A 14,726-nucleotide genomic window follows, 5' to 3' on the forward strand; every position below is an offset into this window, starting at 1 on the left:
TTGCAGAGCCTCACTATGCAGCTCGGACTCCTGCTGCTCTTCCCGTTTTCAGCCTCCCCAGTGCTGGGATTACAGGCTCCCAGACTCTGGGGTCACCTCAGCCAGCCCTGGCGGTGGGCTGGCGTAGCATGTGGTGCCGGGGATGAACCATGGTCCCTGAGCTTGCCTAAGCAGACTCTTCAGTCCGCTAAGCTATCTCACCGACCCAAGTTGCATATTTTGATGTCTAATTTATTATTTTTTTCTTTCATCAGTAGTGTTTTTTTTTTTTTATCATGTCCAAGAAATTTGTACTAAACCAACTATTGTCGGCGCTTTCCCCTAGAGTTTTATAAATTTTACCTGTTATATGTGGATCTACGGTTTATTTATTTATTTATTTATTTAGTATTTTAGGTTAGGGTCTACAGGGTGTTCAGGATCTCACTACTAGACAGGACTCGTAGTGATCCGCCTGTTTACAGCCTCCCTGGAGCTGGGATTACAGGTGCACGCCACCACCAGGCAGTCTCAATTGCAGTTTCAGCACACCCTGAGGGCGGGGTCGGCACAGCAGGCCTGGAGATCAGACCTTTGCCCCTGCGCCTGCTTGCAGATGCTTTAATCTGCTGAGCTATTTGGCCGGCCCCTGGGGTTTATTTTAGTTACTTTTGCATACATTATAAGGAAAGGTTCCAGCTTTTATTCGTTTGTATGTAAATACCTAAAGTACTGGCTTTTGAACTTTTCAATCCAAAAATATGATGAAAATGCAAAATAACAAATAGTAGAAATCATGAGATGGAGAGAGAGTGGAGGGAAATGTGAGGAAAAAACTTAATTAAGATGTGTTAGTTATTTGTACTGGTTCCTGCGAGGAATGAAATTTGTAGGCACTGCAAACTTGTACGAACGATAAAAGAAAAGCACTGAATAGAATTGTCACATGTGCACTTAGCTTTCTTACTCCTTCAGCATTTTAATCCCCTTGCCACATGCAGCTTTTTCTACTTTCTTTTCCCATTATCCACATGCTTCTTTCTCTTCCTGGCCTCGGTGGCCGGCTCAGTGAGCCCGGGGCAGGGCTGGTGTGGCAGGCAGTGTATCAAGCATGTTTTCTACTTGGTGTTATACATTCAGTTTTATTCTTCAACATTAACACTTTCATATTTTAAGTTTTCATCAGTTATTTGAGCCATATCCTTTTCCTGGCTTTCTCATCTTTTAACCGTTGTGTCTCACTGATCAACCTGCATCACTGTCCTCTAGATAGATTCCTGAGTAAAGCACGCACTAAGCTGTATGATACAGGATTACGATGAGAAGGCCGACGTGGTGCCCTGTGCCCGCCTGTAATCCCATACTAGGAAGGCTCAGCAGGAGGGCAGTGAGTTTGATTCCAGCTGAGGCTACTTAGCAAATTGGCAGCCAGCCTGAGCTACATAGCGAGACCCTGTCTTAGAAAAGCAACGCAAACAAAACCCAAACTTCGTAGTGAGGAGTGCTGCCTAGCAGGAAGAGAAGTGGGACGTGGTCCCGACGGAAGAGGCTTCATCTTCCTGAGCAAGGATTGGAGAGTCCGCCAGGGTCTGCGTGATTCCATGGGAAACAGAATTGCAGACAGACTCAACAGTGTGGCGTACGATTACCATTAACTGCATGTAATACAGGATCACCCTAAACTGTGACGCAGGATCAGTATAAACTGCACGTTGTAGTTTCTTGCAGCTGAAGCTTGCTGCCTCCCAGGGGAAGTGCTGACCTGGCGTTTAGATCTATTAAGGAACATGAATCAGTGGGATGTATCTGGCCTATTTCCTTAGTTCTGAGCTACACGGATTTCACATTTAGCTTCGCTCTAACCATATTCCACAGTAAATGTACTATGACTTTAGTAAGGCCATTTTAGGAAAGAAAATCCATATGACAGTTGCAGGGTTTGCTTTTGTTTCTGTCGTCCCAGAGCAGCTGGTAGAACTAGAAACTAAAATGTTCTTAAATCAAGACCAAGTAAATTCTTCCCTGATAGATCATCAGATTCTACATAATTTATGGTGTGAAGTCTTTTTGCCTACATAACCCTTTTCTAATCTGGGCCAATATTTGACAACCTATTACCACGTTCTAGCCAATCTTGAGTGATTGGATGAAATACTTATCTTTATGCGAAAAAAAGGAATCCCCTGTTTTCCAACAGAGAAAAACACTGATTAATTGGCTATCAGGAACTCTGCCTGTGTTCTCTTTGGATGTCAGGTCTCTGAGCAGCGCACAGGGAGTTTGGGGCCCTCCTTAAATCCAGCCCGCTGCTTCTAATGATAAAACTCGCTGTTGTCCAGTTAGGGTGGCTGGTCAGGAAGAGCAGCAGGACTTTGACCCGGAGCAGAACTGAGATGGTGAGAACGTGTGAGCTCACAACTTAGATGTCTTTTATTGATGTTTACACAGAACTTACACTTGAACACAATTGCAGGAATCAGGAGAGACAGACAATGTTAATAATTTCCAGGGGTGTAATCTGGGAGTGCCCCTTCTCTTGCTAATTTAGAAATTGATGGGAAGTGACATCTAGCAGAATTGGATGTGTACTTCCCATAATAGATTACCGGTGGGAGGCTTTAATCCTGTTGACAGATGATATAGTTTTATAGTTTCTGGCATCATCTTATTAATACATTATTGCTTTTCCAGAGTCAAATGTGCTTCTGTGTAACTGAGTTGTTGACCTGAATTTGTGTCTCCTGAACATTTCAGGGAATAACTTCCTCTATCTCGGGGCTCTTACGCTATTCATCACGCTTATCATTCTTTTGTTTTTGTTTTTGTTTTTTTTTTCCATCAAAATACTCTTCCTACCCTTCCCTTCCCTTCAAAAGAAATGGTATGTAGTTCCCTCCACCACTTCCTGCAGGTAGCTTTATCTATGTCTTTTCTAGAAAATGGTTTTACAGGGCATGTTAGAAAAGCAGTGAGATTAATAGGCAGTAGTTCTTGAACTTCGATTTTTTTAAATACTTGTAGGCAACTTTTTTCTAGTCCTTTGTGTTCATTCCTTGTTTTCCTTTAATTTAGTATCATCCTTGCAGCCAATCACTATCTAAACTAATCGTAGAAGTCTATTAATAGCAGTTTTGGGTATTTTAAAGAGTCTGTCTATGCATGTTAATCAGTCCCTTTTGTCACCACAGGCTCTGACACATATTTTGGGCTCCCATTCTTCCTCCCACCCCATGTAAACAGGGGCCACAACTCCGTTGCTGTTAGTTTTGCCCCGGGTGGCTGGCTTTGGGCCTGCAGGATGGTTGGCACATAAGGAGATGCGTAGATACTATGATTGTTTCTTCATGTGGCTGTCCTTGTGGTGTGGATGGAGTTTAGAGAAAAAGAGATCTACACCCTTCTCACTGTTGGCTTCATTGTCTAAGGCCATCCTTACATAAGGTGCAACAGTGCTGGTTGTGTGGGGAGATGGACAGATACTCTGAAGATTTCTATCGTAAGAGAACGGCTGGAGACATGGGAGAGAGATGAGGCTGAAAGGCAGTGGCCCCAACCTAGAATACTTTAGTAACTTGCTATTGCACACTGAAAAGTTGATACAGATTTAAAGCATTTTAGAAAAATAGTTCTGTGAGGAAATGGAGGTAATTAAGTCTTGAATTGATGTGCAGGGAGAAAATTGCCCTGGCATCAGAATTCACCTGTCAAATACAGCCTGTCTCCGGGAAATGCTAAAAATAAGATGAAAACTGCTCCTCGAAGCGTTTTGCAAATACCTTGTGTATTTCGTATTATTTGGAGACATGTACGTGTAGGGTTCACGAAGCAGTCTTGTAATGTGGGGTCGACGTTCTCTTTTCTATAGTTTATTTTGCTGATTATCATTTAGAGTTGTCCTTTCTTTTCCATATCCAAAATGGTCTCCTTTTCTCAAGTTTCTGTATTTTTCAAGCGAGAATTTCAAGATACCACAAAGCAATCTGAATGAAGACTCCTTCCAGATTTCCAAGTTCCGTTCTTCCCCTGCGTGACAGTTATGTCATTGTTACCTCATTCAGTAGCATTTTCTTGCCTTTTTTTGGAAGGCGTTCAAGTTAGCTTCCAGGAAGAAAAGCAGAGTAAACAGGCCAGCAGAATTCTGACTCTTTCATTTCCTATATGATGAATTGCACAGTATTTAATTTAAGAAATCCGAGGTGGGACCCAGGACAGAAAGACGAGAAGGGCCTGGGTAAGGCAGCAGCTCTTGTGTCCAGGCCCCTCCTCGTCCCCTTAGCTGGTGATTGTTTCCCAGCCTTACTGCAGCAAGCAAGGCAGGAGACCAAGTGCCGGCCTTGGAGATGGAGTGAAAGTTCAGGGGCCATTGGGGTGCTCTGCGGAGGACTCGGCCACCCCACTCCCTCGAGTGCTTCCACTACTTGTAGCCTGTAGGCTCCTGCGCAGCTGGGAGGGAAAGGATGTGCTACACAGTTGAGGTGCAGCCACGTGGATGGGTGGATGGTCATTGTGGCGGAGTGGAAGTGCTTGCTGTTCATGTCTTATTCTGAGTTTGCTTAGAAACCTGGGATGTAAATGTGATTTGTGACAGTTACAGGTGCTGATTAATACTGCTAAGATGCAGAGGTGAAGAATTATTTTAATGGAACCTAAAGTCAGGCTTCCTCCGGCTGATCAATCAGGAGGAACTGCATGGTGTTCAAGCTTTACAAAATGTTTGCTTACGGCTTCGCCCAGTGTGAGCATTTAAACCAGCACGCACACGTGTGGTGTTGGGATCACACCTCCGTTGCTTGCCATTGTACTCCAGAAGACAGGGGTCCAGGTTTGCTCCCCCAAGGACACTGTGGGCCCTCTGTGGCCTGTGCTCTGTCTCTGTGGATCCAAAGGCCATGGGCTCATGGGGTGCCCTGACTTCACAGTGGACCCCTTTGTGCTGTGACTCCTGGCCTCCTTCCAGCCTGGTTGAGGCTCCCAGCCCAGACCTTGCCGGAGCTGGAAGGTCTGTGGTCATGGCCCCTACCTGCCACACTGGGCCTTGCATACTCAGGGACCAGTCCTTGAAAGTGGGAGGTGCTTTGCTTCAGGAAACTGAGCCAGATACCTGTCAGTCTAAATGTGGCTCCTGCTTTTGTGGTCCAGGACAGAAAGGTTTCTACTGGGGAGGGTGACGGAAGTAGGGTTGCTTGTGGGACTCTGTAGAGTGAGCCGCTGGGACAAGGGTGAGATCTGTGAGCAAGAGTGAGGGGGAGGTGGGTAGATGCAATGAGCTTGGCAATGATGATTTTGTTCAACTTTAATCTTGAGAGAGATGTGACTGAATTTTTCTAAATAAATTACATAATTTTGATTCAGTCTTACATACAGTGTAAAACTTGGAAATTGCCTGTGGAATAAAAGCATATTTTTTAGGGTTTCTCTTCTGGTGCATGGCTATATGTGTAGCTCTGGAAGATTTTTAAAATGCTTTCCTTGCTCTTCCTCCGTGAGTTGTTTGGAGACGTCCTGGCTGTCCCTTTAGCGTGGTTCCTTATCTCTGGTGCCTGGAGTAGTGCCTGGCACCTTGTGCGTGAGGCCACTGACTTGGAGCCCAGGGTGTGCCCCCACGATGCACATGATCCCTGTGTCCCCCAGAATTCTGCAGCCCCAGCACCTTGTTTAGGTTGGGTTATTTTCCTTGCAATTGATGATAGATCATAATTAATGATGTTCATTATGAGTGTTTTCCTTATTCTGTAGCTTGCTCTTTATTATATATATATATTGTGTGTGTGTGTGTGTGTGTGTGTGTGTGTGTAGGTTTTAGAACTTGTTTATATTGCTATACATTTGCATGTTTTTTACTTACATTTTGCCAACTTTTTCTCTGTGTGTCGCAGCAAGAATGAGCATGAGACCTTTGCACTGAGGTGTATCTCCAGGATTTTTACTTTAATTTTGAAATTTATAGACAGGGCTTCACTATGTCAATAAGCTGTGCAAGCTGGCCTCAGCTTTGCAGTTCTCCTGCCTCAGCTTCCCAGAGTGCCAGGGTTACAGGCATGTCCCACCAAACCTGGCTAAATTTAGTCAATTATTAAAATAAATATCAAGCTCTTGTATCAAAGAAACCTAACTTGACCATGCCGTAAACAGAGCACTGATATCTTCTGCGTGAGACATGCAAGGTGGGATAGTGCAGGCGTGTCCCACCTCACAGGCCGGGGGCATCAGGCTCCTTCCTTCTGCCCCACTGCCCCCGGGCATGGCCAGGGCAAGTGCACAGCTCACCTGTTCTCCTAGAGACAGGACCCACAGCTTCACTTGCGTATTCAGATGACTGACGTGGCCTTGGTGGAACTGGGGGATGAGGTGGCCGTTACCTGGCCACAGGAGAGAGTGAGAAGTGGACTCCAGCTGGACAGTTATGCTGCTGACCACTGCTGTGCTTGTTGTGTGGCGCTGGAGACTGCTCGAGCTTGGCAGGAGTGTGCTGGGGCTGCTGGGCCACAGCCAGCCTCAGGTTCTCTCCACAGTGCAAGACGGGGAGGAGGCTGACAGCGCCGCCACAAGCTCCCAGTTCTTCCACCACCCTGTACTAGAACCCCACTCCCAGGGGCATGGAAATATGCGCTTACCGCCCCTCTCACTCTTCACAGAGCCTGCCTGCTTTCCTCCCTCCTTCCTCACTTCTCTCTCCCCTTTCTCCTTGCAGCCAACGCACTCCCCCTGTTCCTTCCCTGCCTCGGCTCATACAGGTTTGTGTCCTGGGCACTTCATGGTCATGAAAATAGCTTGTTCCAAGTGTGTGACAAAGACACCAAGTCATCAGTGTTTGCCGCGAGCCCCTGAGAATGGCCCTTGAGGCCATTTTCCTAGCGGCACCAAGATGGCGCCTGCCTGGTTGTGGAGCTGTTGCCCGTCCTCATGACACCAAAGCAAAACTGGGCCAAAATGCCAACTTGTAGCACAAATCAAGTCGGTTATACTAAATTGTACTGCTGTTACTATATTTTTCACTGTGTTGCGTGTGTGATTTACGAAACAAAGGCAGAAAAAGTCACTATTTTTATTAAATTCTGAGCCTTCAGCATACCTGGCTCTGCTCGTGTGCGCAGCGGAGACTGTCCGCAGGTCAGCAGGAGGCACTTGAGGGAAGCGCTTGCGACTGCCGCCTGAGCTATCCCAGAGTTAGCCTTTCTGTCCCAGGTACCAGCTCAGAGTGGATGTGCCAGTAACAAAATGTTAGCTTTCGAGGGAAAAATAAAAAATAAAAAATAAGAAAACTTCTCCCCACATTGCAGTGTTGAAGACCTTCTCTGATGATATTGTGGGCAATATTAAAAATGTTATTATTATTATTATGGTTTTTTTTCAGTACTGGGGATTGAACTCAGGCCCTTGTGCTTGCCAGGGAAGCGCATATTCCACTGAGCCATCTCCCCGACCTCATTACATTTTGTAAGTCACTCTAGTGCCATTAATCTCCTTCGAGCAACGCCTTCTTGCTTCGAGCAGACTTTTCCCACAGTTCTAGTCGTTTTCCAGAGAGATTCTAGAAGTCTTCTTTCCTGAGTGTCCTTATGAAGTGTGGTCAAAGCACGGTGACTCCTGCTCCTGAGTGCCGCCCACGAAAAGGCGGACTCCTAAGCTCCTGGGTCTGGTGCCTCGCCCGCCTTACCCCGCGGGTCGGGCATCCGTGCCTTCAGCTCTTCCCACAGTCCAGATGATAGTGAGTTCTGGAAATTTCAAATCAATTCAGAACGCTTGAGGCAACCACAACAGCAAATAAAGACGCTGTCATGAAAGAGGACCTCCAGAGCTACTGCAGAAAGTGAGAAGAATGGTGGGATGTCTGCACCTGATGTGAGTGAGAACACCTTGAGGGGAATTAGTGGAAATGTCTCCATTATGGGAACACATTTAAAAAATAAACATTATCTTTTTTCAGTCATACCAGCGATATGTTGAGTAATATAATAAAATACGTCAACAGTCAATTCTCCATTATTCATTGAGTCAGTTCCTAAAACAAACCTGAGTAAAGAATCTATTTTAAGTTCAAGATAGACCAGTGATTTTAATGTACCAGTGTATAAAAAGTGTATAGAAATGGCTTCAAGACCGGGCGTGGTGGCATACGCCTATAATCCCAGAGCTTGGGAGGCTGAAAACAGGAGAATCACTAAGAATCTGATCTGTGTAGTGACTTGCTCTAGACCTTGTACTAAATACTAAATAAATAAATAAATAAATAAACAAACTTAGGGACAGCCAGATAGCTCAATGGATTAAAATGCCTGCTGAGGCAGACAGGGACCTGGGTTTGATCAACAGATCAAAACAGATCAATAGATCAAAAATATAGGTGCCTTTTACCAAACTATTTGCAGGAGTGTGGAATGGTGCTGCTTGTCTCATTGTTTCAGGGAAGAGGGAAAATGTAAGGTCTAAGCGCCTGCCTTCCTGCCTGCCAACACAAGGACCCAAGTTTGATCCCTGATCCTGCATGCCGTGCCAGCCCCAGGACCCCATGTGCGCTATGCTGGTTCTGAAACCAGGCCTGGTGGTGCATGCTGGTAATTCCATCACTGGGAGGCTGAGACAGGAGGATCACCCTGACTCTGAACTGCATAACGAGATCCTGTATCAAATGAATAATTTATTTTAAAAAGTGTTGCTTCCAATAGCCAGTCAGCTGCTAAACTCTTTTGCTTGCTTCACAATCACCTTGGGAGATTTTGGAGATGCACACTGCTAGGCCCTGCCAGGCGAGGGCCTGTGAACGTGCATTTCTAGCCACCTCCCTGCCACTGTGCAGCGGGGCTCGTCATCTGGACTGCAGTGCCGTCCTGCATTACATCCAGGCCCCAGTTCCTGACGGTAACGTGGGGTGTGACCACCATGTCCTCATGTTGACACAGGAGGGACACAGGTGATGGCTGTGCAAGCAGTACTGTGTTACGGCAGAGGACAGTGGCACGTAGGGTCCTGTATCTTCTCTTGGGGCCCAGAGTGATCCTGCCTGGCCTTTGTTCGTGGGACAGGTCAGGTTTATTATGCTGGAGAGTAGATCTTCCCAATGCTCAGTAGAATCCATTACTCCTCATTTCCAAAGCTCTGTTCTACACAGATACTCTTGAAAACGTGGTGGACAGCACAGTTGGCTGGAGGCCCACGGAGACTTGAAGCTCTGGAACAGGAAGCACTGAGAGTTGTCTTGGCTAATTATTTCGCAGTCGTTGGCAGCAAACAGCTTAGTGAATGCAAGAGCCTTCAGACTGCAGGAGATGCAGCACAGGATAAAGCCATGCTTCCTGCCCTGGGGCTGTTCTAAATTCTTGTCATAATTACCTAAGTCATCCAGGGAATAAAATTCCTTATGCCTGACAGTCTTACAGGAGCTAGCAAACAAAACAAACATTAGCACAAAGTCCTCCACTGTTGGTGGGGGAACAGACTGGTACAACCACGAAGGAAATCAATATGGAGCTTCCTCAGAACACTAGGCCTGGAGGTCCCATGCAAGCCAGCTATTCTCCTCCTACGTATTTTTTTCCAAAAGAACGGCAATTATCGTACCACAATGATATATGTATGCCCATGTTTATAGCAGCACAATTTGTTATGGCTAAGTCTTGGAAACATCCCAACTGCTAATCAACTCAGGAATGGTTAAAAACGATGTGGTATTTTTACACAATGGAGTATTATTCAGCCATAAAAAACATAAACTTCAGGCTTTTATAGGTAAATGGATCAACTCGAGACCATATTCGTAAGTGCAATAAATCAGACCAGCATGTGCAAATATCATATTGTCTCACTAGTGTAAGAACCTGAAAGAATAAATAAAATCTGAAAGGTAAAATAGATTGTGTCAGCAAAATCCATTTATTTATTTACCAGGGATCAAACTCAGGACCTTGTGCTTACCAGACAAGTGCTGATGCCACTGAGCCATCGCCCCAGCCCCCCACAATAGAAATAACTGTGAAAGGGAAAGAATCTGTTAAATGGGAAGGAAAAACTGGGATGAGGCAAAGGACAAAACAAGGAAGAATATATATTTATGTATGTATACAGGATATCTTGGATAATTTTACTGCTGATTTCTGCTGGTCTAGTGAAAGAAGCAGTTAATGCTTAAGCTTTTTCTTCTTTTTTCTCCTAATTTTGAATTTTTATCTAGTAATGTAAGCAATTAATTTGAGGATAATATTTTCTAATACAACTGCCATTGCCAAATTTGTATTATTTTGTTTCATGGAGTTCTGCATCACTTGTAGTTTTTTTTCTTTTACCATTTTGTATTTTCTTTAAAAAATAATAAAAAGTAAATGAAATGTATTTATTGAGGCCAAGGAGATAGCTCAGCAGCATAGGTGTCTGCGTGACAAGCACACAAAATCCTGAGTTCAACCCCAGGTACCAGTAAATAAGTAAATTTAAATAGTAAAATAGTACTGATTTAATATATACCCATATTAGGCGTGGTGAAGCGCACTTGTTCGCCAGGATTTCCCACCGCCTGTGTCTTGTGCAGCTGGCCTTCCCACGCCTGGCTCCCGCACCACGCTACCTCCTTTGCGCAGGGCGCTGTGATTACCATGTATCCTCCCCTGGCTGTTCCTTTGCCGGTCCCTCATTAGCTCAAGAGAATTAAAGTCATACTACCTGCCCCGGGTTAGTCTGAACTCACTTGGGTCTAGGTCACTTAATACTGTCCTGGTCCTAAATGCCAGCATTCCAGACTTAGGATGTGCACAGAGCTGGTCTCGTCTCGTCTGCAGGCACCATGCTGTACAGTGGACTAAAGAACTTGCCCACCTTATTGAATGGAAGTTTGTATCCTCTGGCGAATAATTCCACCTTCGCCTTCCTACCCCAAGGCCCCAGAGCTGTAGGTCACTGTCCGCGTCTGTGAGCTCCACATCTTTAGCTTGCACAGCTGAGTGAGACCGTGCGATACCCGTGCCCGGCTTATTTCCCTTGGCGCATTGTCTTCCGGGTTTACGCATCCTGCCCCACATGACCAGACTGCCAGCTGCTCGAGGCTGAGAAGCGTTCCGTTTTGCATGTGGATTTTTCCGCACACATGCATCCATAGTGTATTTTCTTTATCTACTTTTCCGGTTGCAGACACTCAGGTCTATTCCATATGGTGGCTAGTGGGAGAAATGCCATGGTGACCAGGGAGCGTGTGGGGCACACCCACTTTGCCAGTTTCACTTCCTTCACGTGCATTCCTCCCTCATCGTGTTATTAGTGTTGTCACCTGGCAGGGCCCATGCAGACTACCAAGGCTGCGATAGGCCTCCTGACTCCAGTATCACCCAGTGGGACTGCAGGCCTGTGGAGTCCTGTTCAGAACAAGAGTTTCGGGACACGTCAGGACACGGCAGGAGAAGGGCTTTATTTTTGTGGACTCCAAGAGCGAGGGTGCAGGCCCTGAGGAGAGAAATTCTTGGAATGGGAACCCGTATGCCTCTCTTGAGGGGTGGAAACCCCGGGAAACAGGGCCCACCGCCAGAGGCTGCAAGCCCCTGTGTGGGCCCCGTACTTTTTAGAAAGATAATTTCAAATTCCTCTGTGCTCTCTCAAGCTGCCCCTTTAGTCTCAGCATCAGGTTCCTGTGTTTCACTTTCATTAAGCCAGTTTAGGGACTTCCAGGACAGTATTTCAGAGTAGTTTTGGGTGCAAAGGTCCAGAAAGAAAGGAATCTAAATTTCCCCACAAAGTGATGACAGGATCACCTTGGGTGACTGACTGGGGCCCGGAAGTTGTGTTCTTCAGAGAACGAGTTTTTCTTAGGGTTTCCTTCTGACCTGCCTACCTAAGTTTTGCTTCTTCTTTTCCATATGCTTGCTACCTCCTGCATGAGTGTCTGCAGAAGCAGTTTTATAGGGAGAGAAAACTGGGGACAGTGGATTACATTGCAAATCTAGATTTTGGTGTTTATAAATTATTTCCAGGTCCCAAAATGTTAGGTATATCTTGTGTTTTTAAAATGTTTGGAACTTCTTACAGCTAAGTAGAAAAGATTGTAGATTATTTCCCCTGTTGGGAAATTACAGTTAAAAACAAAATTTTCTCCCAGTGAGAAATCTCCTTCACAAAGGTAGTAGAGAAAGAAAACGTATAGTAGAGAAAGAAAACATGTTATCACTGGGTCAATATTCAGCCCCAGGGTGCAGCCAGGGGTGTCTCGGGCTGTCTGGGCAGAGACTGTAGACGGAGTCCCCTCACCCCAAACACAGCCGGGCGAGCGACCCAGCGCAGCCAGGCTTCCAAGACAGCCTAAGGAAGCCCGGTGATGGGAGGGCCCCATGGCCTCAGACTTCTTCTGTGTATCTACGGCCCAGGGATACAAAAGTGAGCATCTGTGGGGGCCGAAGCCTGGCCCCTAGGGATGAGGGGGCAACCAGCAGGAGGAAGAGGCGGGAGTGAGGCTATCTTCTCTGCTGCTCTGTCCTGCCGGGGTGATTCCCAGGTCTGGAGAGAAGGCCCAGGCCTCCATGCTGGCAGGAGACAGGTGCATTGTACACTGTTTAGTTTTGTTGAATGTAAACTTTTGAAATTGCTGATCCTGCATTCATCACTAGGATTTTCTGAGAGGAGAGTAGTGGTGTCAGCAGTTCCTGCTGTGACTGTGAGAACTGTGACTGTGAGAACAGATCTCCTTGCGCATGGCCGATGATGCCTGTGTGTCCCGCCTGGCCCTAGGCCTGGTGCCAGGCACAACGAACGGCACCGAGACCCTATGCAGATTGCAGGAAGAGTTTTCTTAAAAAAAAAAAAAAAAAAAAAAAAAAACTAGAAAGAAGGGCATTTATTTTATGAACTCAGGGTGCTGTTTGATTTGATTTTCTTTTGCAGTGCTGGGGCTCAGACCTGGTGCTTGGCCCATGAGCAGCACCCAGCTCTTTTTAATTTGAATTATGAGACACAGGGGTGCTCGGTTGCCCAGACAGAACTCGAACTTGTGGCTTTCTTGTCCCGCCACCCTCAGCATTAGATGACAGATGAGCACCACCACACCCAGCTCGTTTTGTTTGTAAACTCGCTAGCAGTTAAAACTTTAAATGTTCCATGTTGCCCTTCCATCAGACCAGGAGAGGAGCCCCACTTGGCTGTCATCTTACTAGCACTAAACTATGGAATTCTTCTCAAGTATTAGGGTCCCACTGGTAGCTCCTTGACTTGCTCCGGGTTTTCATTTTCCCTCCGCTCCCCGCCTTCCTTGTGTCCCTCTCTGCCCCGCAGCCCTCCAGCCTCTGTGACATGGTCACGTGCCACCTCGCATGTCTCGCTTTCCCTCAGCTCACACTGCCTCTTCACCTTCTGCCTTCCAGGCGCACAGACCACGCTCTCAGCTCCAAAGTCTCCCGCAGGTCACTGGCCTGTTGACAGGCCTTGTGACTGCAGCGGCCTGCACTCTGACTTTCCCCAGCTGACACCTTTGTTCGTGGATCCTCTTCCTCTTGGAAGCTGCCCCAGCACCTTTCCTGTTCCTGAGTGGTGCTGCGGGGAGGCCCCCTGCCGCCTCTCCCCCTGCCGCCTCTCCCCCTGCCGCCTCTCCCCCTGCCGCCTCTCCCCCTGCCACCTCTCCCTCTCCCTTCTGTAGAGAGGACAGCACTGCTGCAGAATGAATGGGGACGCGCCCTCAGGAGCATTTCTAATTTTCCTGTAGGAGCTGCTCAGCATAGAAGTAAGAAGTGAAATCTAATTATATAAATGACTAAGCTCTGAAAGATGTTTACCTTGCAAAATGAGCCAAGTGTCCCATGGTCTCAGTTACTTTAAGAAATGTCAACTGAGTTCGAACTTAAGGAAACATCAGGAACATTGGAAAAGCTTTCTAATCTCTTTCTAAAGTGTGGAAATTCCCGGTCAAGCATGGTGGTACGTGCCTAATCCCAGTATTGGAGAGGCTGAGGCAGAAAAATCACTGAAAGTTCAAGGGGAGCCAGTTTAGAATTCTCTGCTGCACCCTGTCCTCCTCTCTCTGCCTTGGACGTCTTGCTCACGGGGTCTGCAGCCTCTTCCCTGTACCCCGTGTTCCTTGCTCAGGGCTGAAAGCTGCCGTCCTGGTGGTGGGGACCCGGGGACCCTCATAGAAGCCTACTGTGCCTGGCGTCGGTGTCGCTGAGCACGGAGGCGAGCAGCATGGTGTGCTGCGCTCAACACAGGGGGACTCAGCACAGGGGGATGGCACGATGCCTGCTGTTGTGGCCTCTATGCCACTGTGAGAGCAGATAATGGGCTGTTTATCCTGAAGTGGCGTTTGTTGGCAGATGACCGGCAGGCCCAAGGCTGGGAGAATGAAGAATGCTTGCGTTGTCTGTTCAGTGCTTATTGTTGAATTTCATGTCAGCGCGTCTTGGGAAGGTTTCTTGAATATCAAACCACAAGGAAAGGCTAGGCTGATTTCTCCCTGGAGTTTTCCAGTCAGCTTCTAAGAACACCCTATATTGTGTGTCTGTCGCTAGGGACAGGAAGAAAGAGGTCAGAGGAAGCATCTGAGGTCTGGAGGTTGAGCATGCAGTCTCGCCAGTAATGAGTAGCTGACATCAGTGCAGTCCACCTTGGGCCTGCGGGCTGTGTGCCTGGCACTAGGTAGCTGCCCATCCTTGGAGTAGCAGTGGATGGGTGAGCGGGGGGGACAGGGGCCTGGTGCAGTGGTGGAGCCATCGCCCGGTGAGAGAGGAAGCAGGAATGGCTATGTCTCAGTGGGAAGACCACGTGCTTCCAGGGTGTGTGTGTGTGTG

At 47.0% G+C, this 14,726-nt stretch overlaps 1 protein-coding gene across 1 annotated transcript in view; it reads left to right on the forward strand.

The window, feature by feature from the left end:
- Gnai1 (G protein subunit alpha i1) overlaps positions 1 to 14,726 on the forward strand; it is an 80,737-nt gene that overhangs the window by 32,069 nt on the left and 33,942 nt on the right. The gene's annotated exons all lie outside the window — the stretch shown is intronic.

Source organism: Octodon degus, unplaced genomic scaffold (genome assembly GCF_000260255.1).
Source record: "Octodon degus isolate 3935 unplaced genomic scaffold, OctDeg1.0 scaffold00108, whole genome shotgun sequence".
Classification (NCBI taxonomy): Eukaryota; Metazoa; Chordata; class Mammalia; order Rodentia; family Octodontidae; genus Octodon; species Octodon degus.